This window comes from Pseudonaja textilis, chromosome 4, assembly GCF_049901715.1.
Source record: "Pseudonaja textilis isolate UNSWEBS1 chromosome 4, rPseTex1.2, whole genome shotgun sequence".
Taxonomy (NCBI): domain Eukaryota; kingdom Metazoa; phylum Chordata; class Lepidosauria; order Squamata; family Elapidae; genus Pseudonaja; species Pseudonaja textilis.
Genome location: NC_141993.1, coordinates 77989464 through 78001549, shown reverse-complemented (window position 1 = coordinate 78001549; position 12086 = coordinate 77989464). Strand labels below are relative to the sequence as shown.

Genomic DNA, 12086 nt, shown 5'->3' with positions numbered 1-12086 from the left:
CTTTAACCTATAGGTGCTGCAAATATCCTCTAGACCAGGGGTGTCAAACTTGATTTCATTGAGGCCCACATCAGGAAGGGTTGGCCAGGGTGGGCGTGGCCAGCTTGATGTCACTTGTGTCTTGGGCACTTGTGGTGGCCTGGGGAGCCCATCCCCCCAGGGTCCATTTTCAGCTATGACAGCCTCCTGCAGGGCTCTGCCAGCGAAAACAGGTGCAGTCCCTTTGAGCTGTATTTTTGCTGACAGAAGCACCATGGGTCAGTTGATCGTTGTTTCCAAGGTGGACCTGCAGGCCAGATCTAAGCACCTTCAGGAGCCAGATCCTTGAGTTTGATGCCCCTGCTCTAGACATTTGAGGATTTTTTTCTGGCCATATGTCCAGAACAGTGCATTCATTTTGGTCATTTGCCAACCAAGCAAATGACCCTCAGATAAATTAATACATGTTACTTTTCTTTTTGATTAAATTCAACTGACCGCAGTGGCCTGTGTGATTTTCTTTATAGGCATCCATGATGTCATCACATCATGAAAATCTCTGACCAAATCAGGGGAATCAGCTCAGCCAAAAGAAATGATGGGAAGCTGCAGACAGTAACGGTAAAGGGAAAAAAATGGACTGGAAAAGAAAAGGATTGAAAATGTTGCTAAGCTTTTTTGAACCAAGAAGATTGGTCCACTGAGGATGGTGCTGTCATGAATTCTTTTTAAAAGAGTTTTGTTAGCTGCTCTTGGGATGCAAATATATGCACCAGTGACAGATATAGATTGTGCAAATAAACATCTGCATTTTTGAATTGGAAAAAAAACACATTCTTGGTCAAAGAAAATGTAACAATTTATATCATCCAAGTTGGAGTTTGGCAAGTAATCTATGTTCCATCAAGAGAAAATACAAGATATATATATGTTTGTGCCTGGATTTGTAAATCATTTTTATCTCTATCTCTTTGAAATTAAACTGGATCAAGAAATGACATTAAGCAAATCAGAACTGTGACTTTTACTGCAATAAATTAGGAAATGGTGCACTTTAATACTGCAACAGCTCAGCATTGGTAAATAAAATGGATCACGGTTGTATATTCAGGCACAAGGACAATCTGGAGCTCCAATCCCACATCGGCAAAATGGTAATTATGATGTAACTCTACTCTAGACAGGCCATTGAAACAGGTGATTTGTGGTAGTCCAAAACAGCTACCCCAAATTATTGGTTACATCACTGCAGTCTATCACTGCAGCTTTCCAACATATTTCTTTGCAATATGTTGAACTTAAACTTATAGAATTGATCTTGCTGCCCAAAAATTCTGAAAACCTATTGCATTTGGGGAGCACCAGATTGAAGAATAGGCCAATGGGTCTCAACCTGTGGTTCAGGGATCCCTGGGGGGAGGAGCTGCAGTGTCATGGTGGGGGGAGTCCATGAAAGTTTGAAGAAATGTTATGACTTAAATCTTGAGTTAGGTCTTGGGAATCTGTGGCCATGTTCTGTGGCCCAAAAAAGTATTTAAAGGGACTCCTCAGTGAAGAAAAGATTGATAACCACTGGAATAGTTTGCTGATTCACAATAGAACATAGAATAACAGGGTTGGAAGGGACAACTTGAAGTGTTGGGTTGTTGGTGTTTGCTGAATTTGCTGGTTGGGGAATACTGGGAGTTGAAGTCCAGGCATTTTCAAGTTGCCAAGGTGGAGAAACACTGCTCTAGAGGTTTCATTACCAGGCTAGGCAACATTATCAGTGCAGACAAGAGTGATGTTCACAGATCTAGCTTGGCGATAAAATATTTGCAGGAAAACTATAGAGCTCAGCCAACATCAAGAGCCCAACTATTCTCAAAGTGGACTCAGCATACGTATTGGTAATGTACAAACATAATTGACAAATATGAAGTGGAACTAAGCCAGGTTGACTAAATATATATAGTAAATAATATTCAATTGGTCGATATCTGTACCAATAACTAGACACTAATCACTTCAATTTTGTTTAACAAACAATCTAGGCAGTATCAAATTTCTTCACATAGTCTAGAATCCAGATATATGCAAGGTCTATTTACCTATGTTTATAGTAGCAGGTAACTGCATACCAACCCCATTTATACCCTCGTTAAATCTTCATTAAGTCTCATCTTTTCCCCCGTCCTCTAAACAATGTTCAAAACATTTATGTAAAAAAGAAAAAGTATAGGTATCTCCTTATAATCACCATTTCACATGTGGCATCTTGCAAACCCATATTTATGATGGTTGCAGTGCCTCAGGGATCACATGATCACCTTTTACAACCTTCTGACTAGCACAGTCAGTGGGGAAATCAGATTCACTTAAACAACTGTGGCTAGGAAGGTCACAAAACAGGACAAAGCTCATTCAACAACTGTTTCTCTTAGCAACAGGAATTTTGGACTCCACTTCAGCTGTAAATCAATGATTATCTCCAGTCAGAAAAAAATGATTCTGGCAAAGGCAAGTTTAAACTGCAATTGGGGCAAGGCCTGTCTCAAAAACTTTGTGGACAGCTCTTATCTTCAACGAGACAGAGGTCAATATTTACAGTTGATACACTGAACAATGTAACTTTTAATGTTAGCTTCAAAATGGAGGGACTGTAGAGGTTTCCAACCAATTAGTGACCTCAAAATTTTATTTTGTATTACAACTCTTACCATCCTCTGACACTGAACATTTTGACTGGGTATGGGAGCTTAACATCTGCTCAGGCACCACCAAACAGCATCATTTTCAAATGATCTGGCTATGCTGTTGAATATGCCTTATCACTAAGGCGTTTCTCTAATATTCCTTCCACTCCCTAGAATTCTTTCCCTCCCAAGTTCTGCTAGTTCTTCCACATGACAGCCTTTTTGTGTATTCAAAACTTATGTCTCTCCCCAATTTTCTCTTCTCTACATAAAACTCTTCCAACTGGACCTCATTGGGCTTTGTTTTCATTCTCATCACTTCTTCTGGAAAATTCTCAATTTTGCTAGTGCCATTAAATTATGGTACCCAGAACTAAAGAATACACCAGATGTGATAAGACAAGCGCAGAATACAAGAGAACTATGACTATTCTCAATCTGGTCATCCTGTTTCTATTAATTTCTTGTTTAGCCATTTCACTGCACCGTGATTCATGTTCATTGGCCAAGGGTAGTGAGAATGAGAAAGCTGCCTATTAGCATTGACTTGGAGCATCATTTATATTCTGCTTTAAAGATACTTGTGTTTTCACTTTTTTAAGAGATGATAAACAAAATCCAGTTTTGGGAGATGGCAGAGTGGAAGGTAAGGAGCTAAATGAATGTAATTATTTATTTAAGATCTGGGATTCCCCAAAACAGAATATCTTTGGCTCAGGATTGAACCTTGGAGCCCTCGATGAGCTCTTCCTGAGCTTCATTGTTTGCTTGCAGACATTTCATTAGCCAACTAGCTAATTTATTTTTATTTATCTATAGAAAATTTATATTGCTGCCTACTTGCACATGGTGACTCAAGGCGGCTTATAAAGATATAAAAACACCATATAATAGAAATTAAAAAATAATAACAAGAAAAATAATAAAGTAACAAAATAATACAATGTCATCAGTGCTAGTCTACCTATGCTAGAACTGGAGAACCATGGATTCCACAGAAAAAACCCTTATGGCATCACCTTTCAGCAGGGATAAGGTATATGTTAGAGTCTAGAGTCTAGAGTCTCTAGAGTCTAGAGGTGTTTATTTCATTGAGGGCCACATCAGAGTTGTGTTTGACATCTGAGGGCCTGGGTTGTGTTTGATCTCCAAGAGCCAGGATGGGCATGGTCAGCATGATGTGATGTCACTCATGTTGGGGGCACCTGTGGTGGCCCAAGTGCTCTGCTAGTGAAAATGGGCTCCTGAGCTCCATTTTTGGCTGCAGTGGACTCCTGCAATCCTCTGCCAGTGAAAACAAAATTTGGGAGGGGCACATGCGGCCCTCGTGAGTTCTGTTTTCGGCTGGGACAGCATCCTATAACTCTGCCAGCGAAAATGGATCTTGTGAGGGAGGCACCTGGCCCTCTGAAACTCCATTTTTGCTGGCAGAAGCACCACAGGCCGGTTCTTTGCTGTTTCCCGTGGGCTAGATCTAAGTATCCCATGGGCTGGATCCGGCCCCTAGGTCTAAAGTAAGGGAAAAATTCAAACTAAACTTTGCTGTTTCTTTGCTTGTGAATTAAGCTTTTTTATCCCACAACTAGAGAAAAATACCAAGAGGAAGGGGACAGCACAAACAAATAAAATAAAATATTGTATTTACAGCCCACACCCCTTATTGAAAACCAAAACCAATTTCCATAAATTCAAAAGACAATGATGGTTGTGGTGAGCATCCCAGCCCTTTTCTTAGCTTGTATCCTTCTGGCCTCCTACACGTAGGCGCCAGAAGTAAATACAGTAATTTTATAATTCTCTAGATTTAAATGCAGAAGGCACCACCTAAGAAGACAGCAAAGCCTATTCCAGCTATTTTAGAAAAGGGGAGGGGAAACAAAGCCAAGAAAATTATAACATGATATTTTGACAGTTTTATAAGTTGTTAAAGGCAAGAATTTTTTACTTCAACTTTCAGGATTTGCTGCTTTTAAAACATTTGTTTCCTCATTTTTTTTTCTCTACCAATTAGTTACCAATTAAGTGTATTCAGCTTGAGGGATGAGTGATTTGAGTGTTCCAAATACATGGCATTTCACCCTGAGGAAAAGACAAACACCTCTTCATAATTATTCATTCTTTTTATATATATAGTAAACACTCAAAAAGTTAGCAGAATCTAATGACCTATCAATCATCACTCATGGAGGATTGTATCAAATGCAGTTATGACTAAGCTGGAAACTGTTGAAATATAGCTCTAGTTGTTGGGGACGATGGAGAACATGGTTGGTGGTAACTAACCAGTAATATTCACTTACTGTGTGTATATGTTAACATTACAATTCATGGGAACAATAATAAAGCAATCACCAGAATTTAAGTGATGTATGTTCAGAAATGCACCATCCTGCTAGTGCTTTATTAAACAACAGCAAGACCAAAGACATAAATTAAGGAGGCACAGCAGGCAAACTCCTCTGGAGATCAATAGTTCCACTCAAGGGAATCTTTCAAGCTCAATTTATTACTCATGACACGTAAGCAAAAGGCAAAAAAAGCGTTTGAGAATCAATTATTTACATCAAAGCTTTCCTTTTTTTTGGAGGTAGGGCAGAACATGTCCGCCCCACTCTGAAATGCAAAAATCCAATCTTCAAGTTTTTATTTCCCAGCAGTAAAAAAAAAAATATCATAGCAGTTCTAATAAAAACTTTGTTGTCCTTCCCTAAAATCTCAAATCAGCTGCCTGAAGCAGCCACAAATTCTAGCTAATGGTAGGGCTGGCCCTGCATGAAGGAGTAAGCCGCGAAAGTTACATAAGCGCAAATATAGGGTTTTTGTAAAATAGTATTTAAAAGAATGATTTTGAAATTTTAGAAGACCTCAACATAACAGGCGCTTATGAAATAGGCAATGTAAACACTGAGTTCAAAGCGTGCGGCAAATACTTTATAATTAAGCAGGAAACAACCGCTCTTTTCCCAAACCTGAAAACTTTAGGGAGTCTCCAAACTTGGCAATTTGAAGACTTGGGGACTTCAGCTCCTAGAATTCCTCAGCCAGCCATGCTGGTTGGGGAATTCTGGAGGCCACAAAACTTAAAGTTGCCAAGCTTGAAGACCCCTGCTTTAGGGAAAGGGAGTGGGGGAGTACAGTTGCATCCTTTTCTATAGACTTTATTTTTAAAATATTTCTGGCTATATTTCTGGAATGAACATGTCATCGAGAACCAGAAATAGCTTGTAGTCCATCAAGCTGAAACACTAACTTGGAATTTTAATAGTTTATTATCCACCAAGTAACATTTTCCATAAAAGAATTTCATCTTTATTAATGGAGAAATTTCTCAGAGACCTCTATGTTATGCTTAACCATTTGATGTGTACGTATTTAATTTTTTTTTAAAAAATAATTCTGTTTTATAGTATATTATTTAGTGTTCTTGATCATATTGTTCTGATAGCCTATTGTGACAGTACTTCATGTTATTTTTTGAATTGTAGTAAGCAAATGCAAAAAGAATCAAAAGAATTTCTCATTTTAACAGCCATTTCAGAAATATGTATCTATGCAGGCTTTTATGCTTTCTTTATTCAACATATTATTTATATGCTATATATATACAGGGTCGTAGAAATGTGTGTGTGTGTGTGTGTGTGTAATGTATGTATGTATAAGGCTGCCCAACTCAAAGCAGTTTCAGACAGGATGCAAGTTAAAAACAAACCCAATACATTTGACATATCCAAATAAAAGTTGTCCATAGCTGGGAGAACAAAAAAGAAAAGAAAAACACATTCTAAATAAAATCCAGTTCAAGTGGATACAACTCAGATTTGACTTCGAGCTTGGGAAAAAATCCAGGTCCAGGATTTGTTTTAAAAATCCAATATTCGTTTTAAAATAGTAGGGTTGGACCTGTTTGAAATTCTGGAGATACTACTATATTCCAGACAAGAGGCATGATGACAAAGAAGACACATTTCCTAGCCCCCCCATCAGATGGCATCAGTTAACAGATGGAACCCATAGGATGTCTAGGCTGTCTCAATCCAATTGACCATCTGCTCTTTAAGCAGGAGCTTTGAATCCAGAACTCCCAAATTGTGTACCGGTTTTGTCTGGGGAAGTGCAGCTCCCTTCAGAACTGTAGATGGAAAACCCAGGGCCTCAGAAGAACCATGAACTCACAGTTACTCTATCTTGCCAGGGTTGAACATAAGCTTGTTCCTCTTCATGCAGATCCTAACAGACTTTGGAACAAGACTTTAATAACATCACCTGAGTGCCCAAGGATCAAGTTGTACATTTGGGTATCATTAATACATATCCATGGATGACCCAACTCAGCAGCTTCACAGAGATATTCAATAGGAGGGCCTCAAACTCCATGGAAGCCCATAACCTGGGGCTTCAGGTTTGACCATTTCCCCAATCAACCCTAACTGGAATCAGAGCACAGAAAGGAGGAGAGCCACCTGTCTTCCCCACTCCCACTAACTACAGTTGATCCAAAAGAATATTATGATTATTGGTATCAAACACCACTAAGTGATCAAAAGAAAATCGGGATAATGGTTTATCTCCATCCCAACTCGTTGTCAAGTCAACAATAAATGTGATCGATACTGGCCCAATACTATATCCTGGTCTGAAATCTGACCAGAAAGATAATCCCCTTCTACATAGTCCTCAGAAACTTCAACTCCTTTATATTTTCCACAATTTTATTACAAAAAGAAAAAAAAGAGACAGAACAAAAATTATCCAGGATTTTTGGATAATGGTTTCTTGAGGAAGGACATACCACTGCCTCCTTTGAGGCAAATGGAACCAATTCGTCACACAAAGATGAATTAATATACTACTGAATGGACACAACCACATATTGTCTCCATGAGAGCTATCAAGGATATGGATCTAAAAGACAGGGGACCAGGTTAACAGTCCCAAGCAACCTTAAGAATTTCAGATCAAACACTTGCCAGGACATATGACAAGATTATGCCTCTATCAATTCTACGAGACCTGACTCATTTGAAGTTGATGTGGTCAGAGGATCTTAAAGCCCGAAATTTTGACAGAACTTCCTTTTCTCTAGAAACAAAATATTTGATAGCTAACTATGCCGGGAGTCTGAACTTGTGCTAACCAAGATATAGTCACAATCTGCTAGTGACAGGATAAATCACGAGGTAGAAGCAGATAGCCAATCTCAAATCAACCATAATTCTGACTTGCATGCACACAATAATTGTTGCCATTCTGACTAGCTTAGAAAATACTCCATACATTAACATCTCACCTGCCCTGGCATGAGGACTCTGATCAAGACCTAAAGGCACAAAGCTGACTGGGAGGGACTTTGGAACAACTTCTCTCTCAGCTTAATCTAACACATATGATTGTTGTTGCTGTTGTTATTGGAAAAATAGGAGGAAGCATTATCCATGATGCTTTCCTCTGCACAAATAATGGTGGGTTATAAATCCAATTAGTATAAATAATAAAGACCTGTCAAAAGAAAGCTTCAGCTTAAGCACCAGTGATGGGATTCGATTTTTTTTAGTATCAGTTCTGTGGGCATTGCTTGGTGGGCATGGCAGGGGAATACCAGTAGAGGTGGTATTTACTGGTTCTCCAAACTACTCAAAATTTCTGCAATCGGTTCTCCAGAACTGGTCAGAACCTGAATACCACCCCTGTTAAGCAGGACTCTTAACACTGGGGCCTACCATGTCAGAAATAATGCACCCAGCATGTATTTTACCTACAAAGGACTAATTAAGGATTGTTTCCCACCTATTTGGATCTGGGCGGTGGGGGAATGGGTAGAGTGTTAAACAGCTGGCAAGCTAGAACATGTGGCTGATCATAACTTGGCAGGGTTTAGACATTTTATGTCTCATACCAACACTCTGGGGTAAACTTTCCTTTCTGCCATTTTACGCATATAATAAAATGTTTATTAACACGAAGTATCTTTTATTCATGGGTCATTATCCAATTTATAGCCTAAAAGAAAATAGATTTAGAGGACTATAAAATGTGTCAATTTCTTTTCATTTTCTATGCAATTTCATCTTTTGGCAGCGATGTGGCCAGAAAATATTGATCACTAAGGCAGTGATCCAAAATCTCTACTTCTTTGGAATTAACAGGCCTCCTAAACTGGGAAGAAACAGCTGCCTGGCTTGTGTTATGAGAAAGCAGGTCAAATAATTGTTTCAGCATCAGATAAGAAGAAAAATGGAAAACAGATGAAGTTAATAAGCATCTTGGAGCTAGCTAGCAGAAGTGATTCCTTTGAAAGAAAGTATACAAGTTTGTTTTAATAAGTCAACTGTTTTTAACCTTTGGTAATTTATAACCCCATAACCCCATAAGCCAAATGTCAATTTTGGGATGATAATTCCTCATCCATCTAGTTGTTTGGTGTGTCACCAGGTGCAGATGACTATATCTCCACAAAGTCTTCATCCAAACAGCTCATCTGTGAGACAGGAGGATCCAGAACACAAAATTCAGTATGATACAAATGTTCTTTGTTGGAATGTCTGAGGTAAAGGCTAATTTATAACATAAACACACTACTGTCTCAAGCTATTTATTCCATCTTATTTTACTATAATTCAATTATAGTTTTAGCTAAATCCTGGTGGATAGCAGCTCCTCTTAAAAACAAGCCAGTACCATATGGCACAAGCTTTCAAAGGAAGCTACTACATAGATGTAGCTGCCTTCCTGTCATAAGAATATTTTCCTCAGTAAAAAGTTGACATCAGCCCATTCAATATTTGAGAGCAGGCTAAGATCAACTTTAATCCTAAGAACTGACGATGAAGGACTGCAGGGTTAGTCAATTGCCAGTCTTAATTTACTTTTCCAAGGGTTTCATCCTGTAAGATTCTAGGCCTTTTTGGGCACTTAGCCAGGAAAGCACTTAAGTAAGAGTTTCATTATATTCTCATGGATCAACTTCATTTGGATTGTGCTTTTGCACTAAGTACAACAGAAACTAACGTGTTGCTTTATTCTCAGAAGAAGAGAACGCAAACTATACTACAACTTGACTCACTACCTGAGTCATTCAAGTAACTTTTTGTCTGTATTTACACCATGTTATTGGATGACACCATGATGCAGGAAAGACACTTATATAAAGTAATTGCAATTTTTTTCTTTACCTTATATTCTCTATGTGGGCATTATGCTCAGAGTAACCTATGTGAGGTGGCTGATGTAAAAATTTAATAAATAATATGAAAGTTCAGAAAATAGAAACAGTAGGAAACTTATCAGCATTGTAAATCTAGTACACAATTGAAGTTGCAAAGCAGAGTAAGAATAGCACATTCGTGAAATAAGTTTTAATTCCAAGTTTTAATCTCTTCCGTTTCTAGGTACATCTGCAAAGCTATTACTAATAGGTGATGGGCAACAGACAGCTTTTGGATTCTATGTTCTTCCTTGGCTGAATGAATAACAGAATAACAGAGTTGGAAGAGACCTTAGATGTCTTCTATCCAACCCCTGCTCAAGCCAGAAACCATTTCACACAAATGATTGCCCAATTTCGTTTTAAAAATCACCAGTGTTGGAGCACTACAACTTCTGAAGGCAAGTCATTCCACTGATTAATTGTTCTGTCAGGAAATTCCTCCTTAGTTCTAAGCTGGATCTCTCCTTGATCAATTTCCATTCATTGCTTCTTGTCCTGCCTTCAGATGTTTTGACCATTTTTTCTTTGTAGCAGCCCCTTAGATATTAGAACACTGCTATCATGTCATCCCTAGAATGACATATATGACTCTTTGCAACACATTGCTATTTTGAAGACTGGCCTGGAAAGCTCGTTCGAAAGAAATGGATGCGGAAGACATGGGTCCTAGGACCATTCCTGCTGGGAAATAGTGGAATGTTATATGGCAACTTCACAGCTATAGTTCAGAAACAATATGCCATATCACACAAATGAATGCATTTGTTTATCTTTTCTTAAGTACAAACAAATAGGTCTTAGGCAGAGGTGGTATTCAGCAGGTTCTGATCAGTTCTGGAGAACCAGTAGCAGAAATTTTGAGTAGTTCAGAGAACCAACAAACACCATCTCTGACTGGACCTGCTCCCATCTATTCTCTGCCTCCTGAATGGAGATTTTACAGTATCCTTCTCCTGCCACACCCACCAAGCCACACCCACTAAACCATGTCATTCCCGCTAAACCACGCCACACCCATTAAGCCATGCACACAGAACCAGTAGTAAATTTTTTTGAATACCATCACTGGTCTTAGGATGTAAGAACTGGACCTATTTCATAAAACATGCGGCAGGTATAGTCTCCAAATTGGTAGCCTGAAAGTAAGAAATAACTGAGTAGTTCATATCAGCCCAACCTGTAATAGTTAAAGTATTTCTCAGAATGAGGTATATAATTTAAAATATATTCTGTGACATTTCGGTTTAGATTTTTAACTGTCAAGAATCTGCTTATGGCAGATAAAAATCTAAATAATAATGATGATGATGATGACTATAATGATAACATGATCATGAGCCATGGTGGCACAGTGATTAGAGTGCAGTATTGCAGGCTACTTCTGCTGACTCCTGGCTGCCTGCAATAATGTCACCAGGCTCAAGGTTGACTCAGCCTTCCATCTTCCGAGGTGGGTAAAATGAGGACCCAGATTGTTGGATAACCATGCTACTAACTGAAAAAACTTCAGTGATCCACTTAACAACATTGGCAAGAAAAGTCGTAAAATGGGGGGAACCCACTTAACACATGCCTCACTTAGCAACTGAAATTTTGGACTCAATTGTGGTCATAAGTCAAGGACTCCCCATGTTCTTGCTGAACCTTAGGATCAAGACCAGAAGGACTTGTTTCAGCACCTTCTGTTGGAAATATGTGGGCTCTGAATTCAATTCAAATTGTTTTAAATTTAAGTTATTTTGAATTTTGAGTTATGAAGATAACTCAACATTCTCTCAAAAATCACCATGGAGGTAAAAACGAAGTATAAGCAAACTCTTCCTTTTTGGTATGATTCTATGGCTCCCTCCTTCTCTTAACTTCTCTTCTCTTTGTTTATTACTAGCCTGTTAATGCCCTAGAATCTGAAAGTCCCAAGTCTTCATTTATTTCTCATCCCGTCTGGGATTCAATGTTTTTTGCCTCTTCAACACTGCAGCCAACTATGGCTATTCCTGCTCCGGTTGCAAGAAGCCACGTCATCAGGAAATCATGTTGGTTGCCAGGTCACATACCCAACTGTCTAAAGCAGGCAGAATACAGTACAGTGCATATAATACACAACCCTGGCCTCCTCTCTTCTTTCTGAAGGGGAAAAAGAAACCCTTTAATGCTATTAGCATCCCAGTCACTACTGTGTGCTTAGAGAAGACCTATGATTTCACACTGACTTTTCGGACTGAAAAGTT

General features: G+C 38.7%; 1 protein-coding gene across 1 annotated transcript in view; it reads right to left on the bottom strand.

Moving 5' to 3' along the window:
• The window catches only part of FNDC3B (fibronectin type III domain containing 3B), a 298122-nt gene that overhangs the window by 173834 nt on the left and 112202 nt on the right, over window positions 1-12086 (bottom strand). The gene's annotated exons all lie outside the window — the stretch shown is intronic.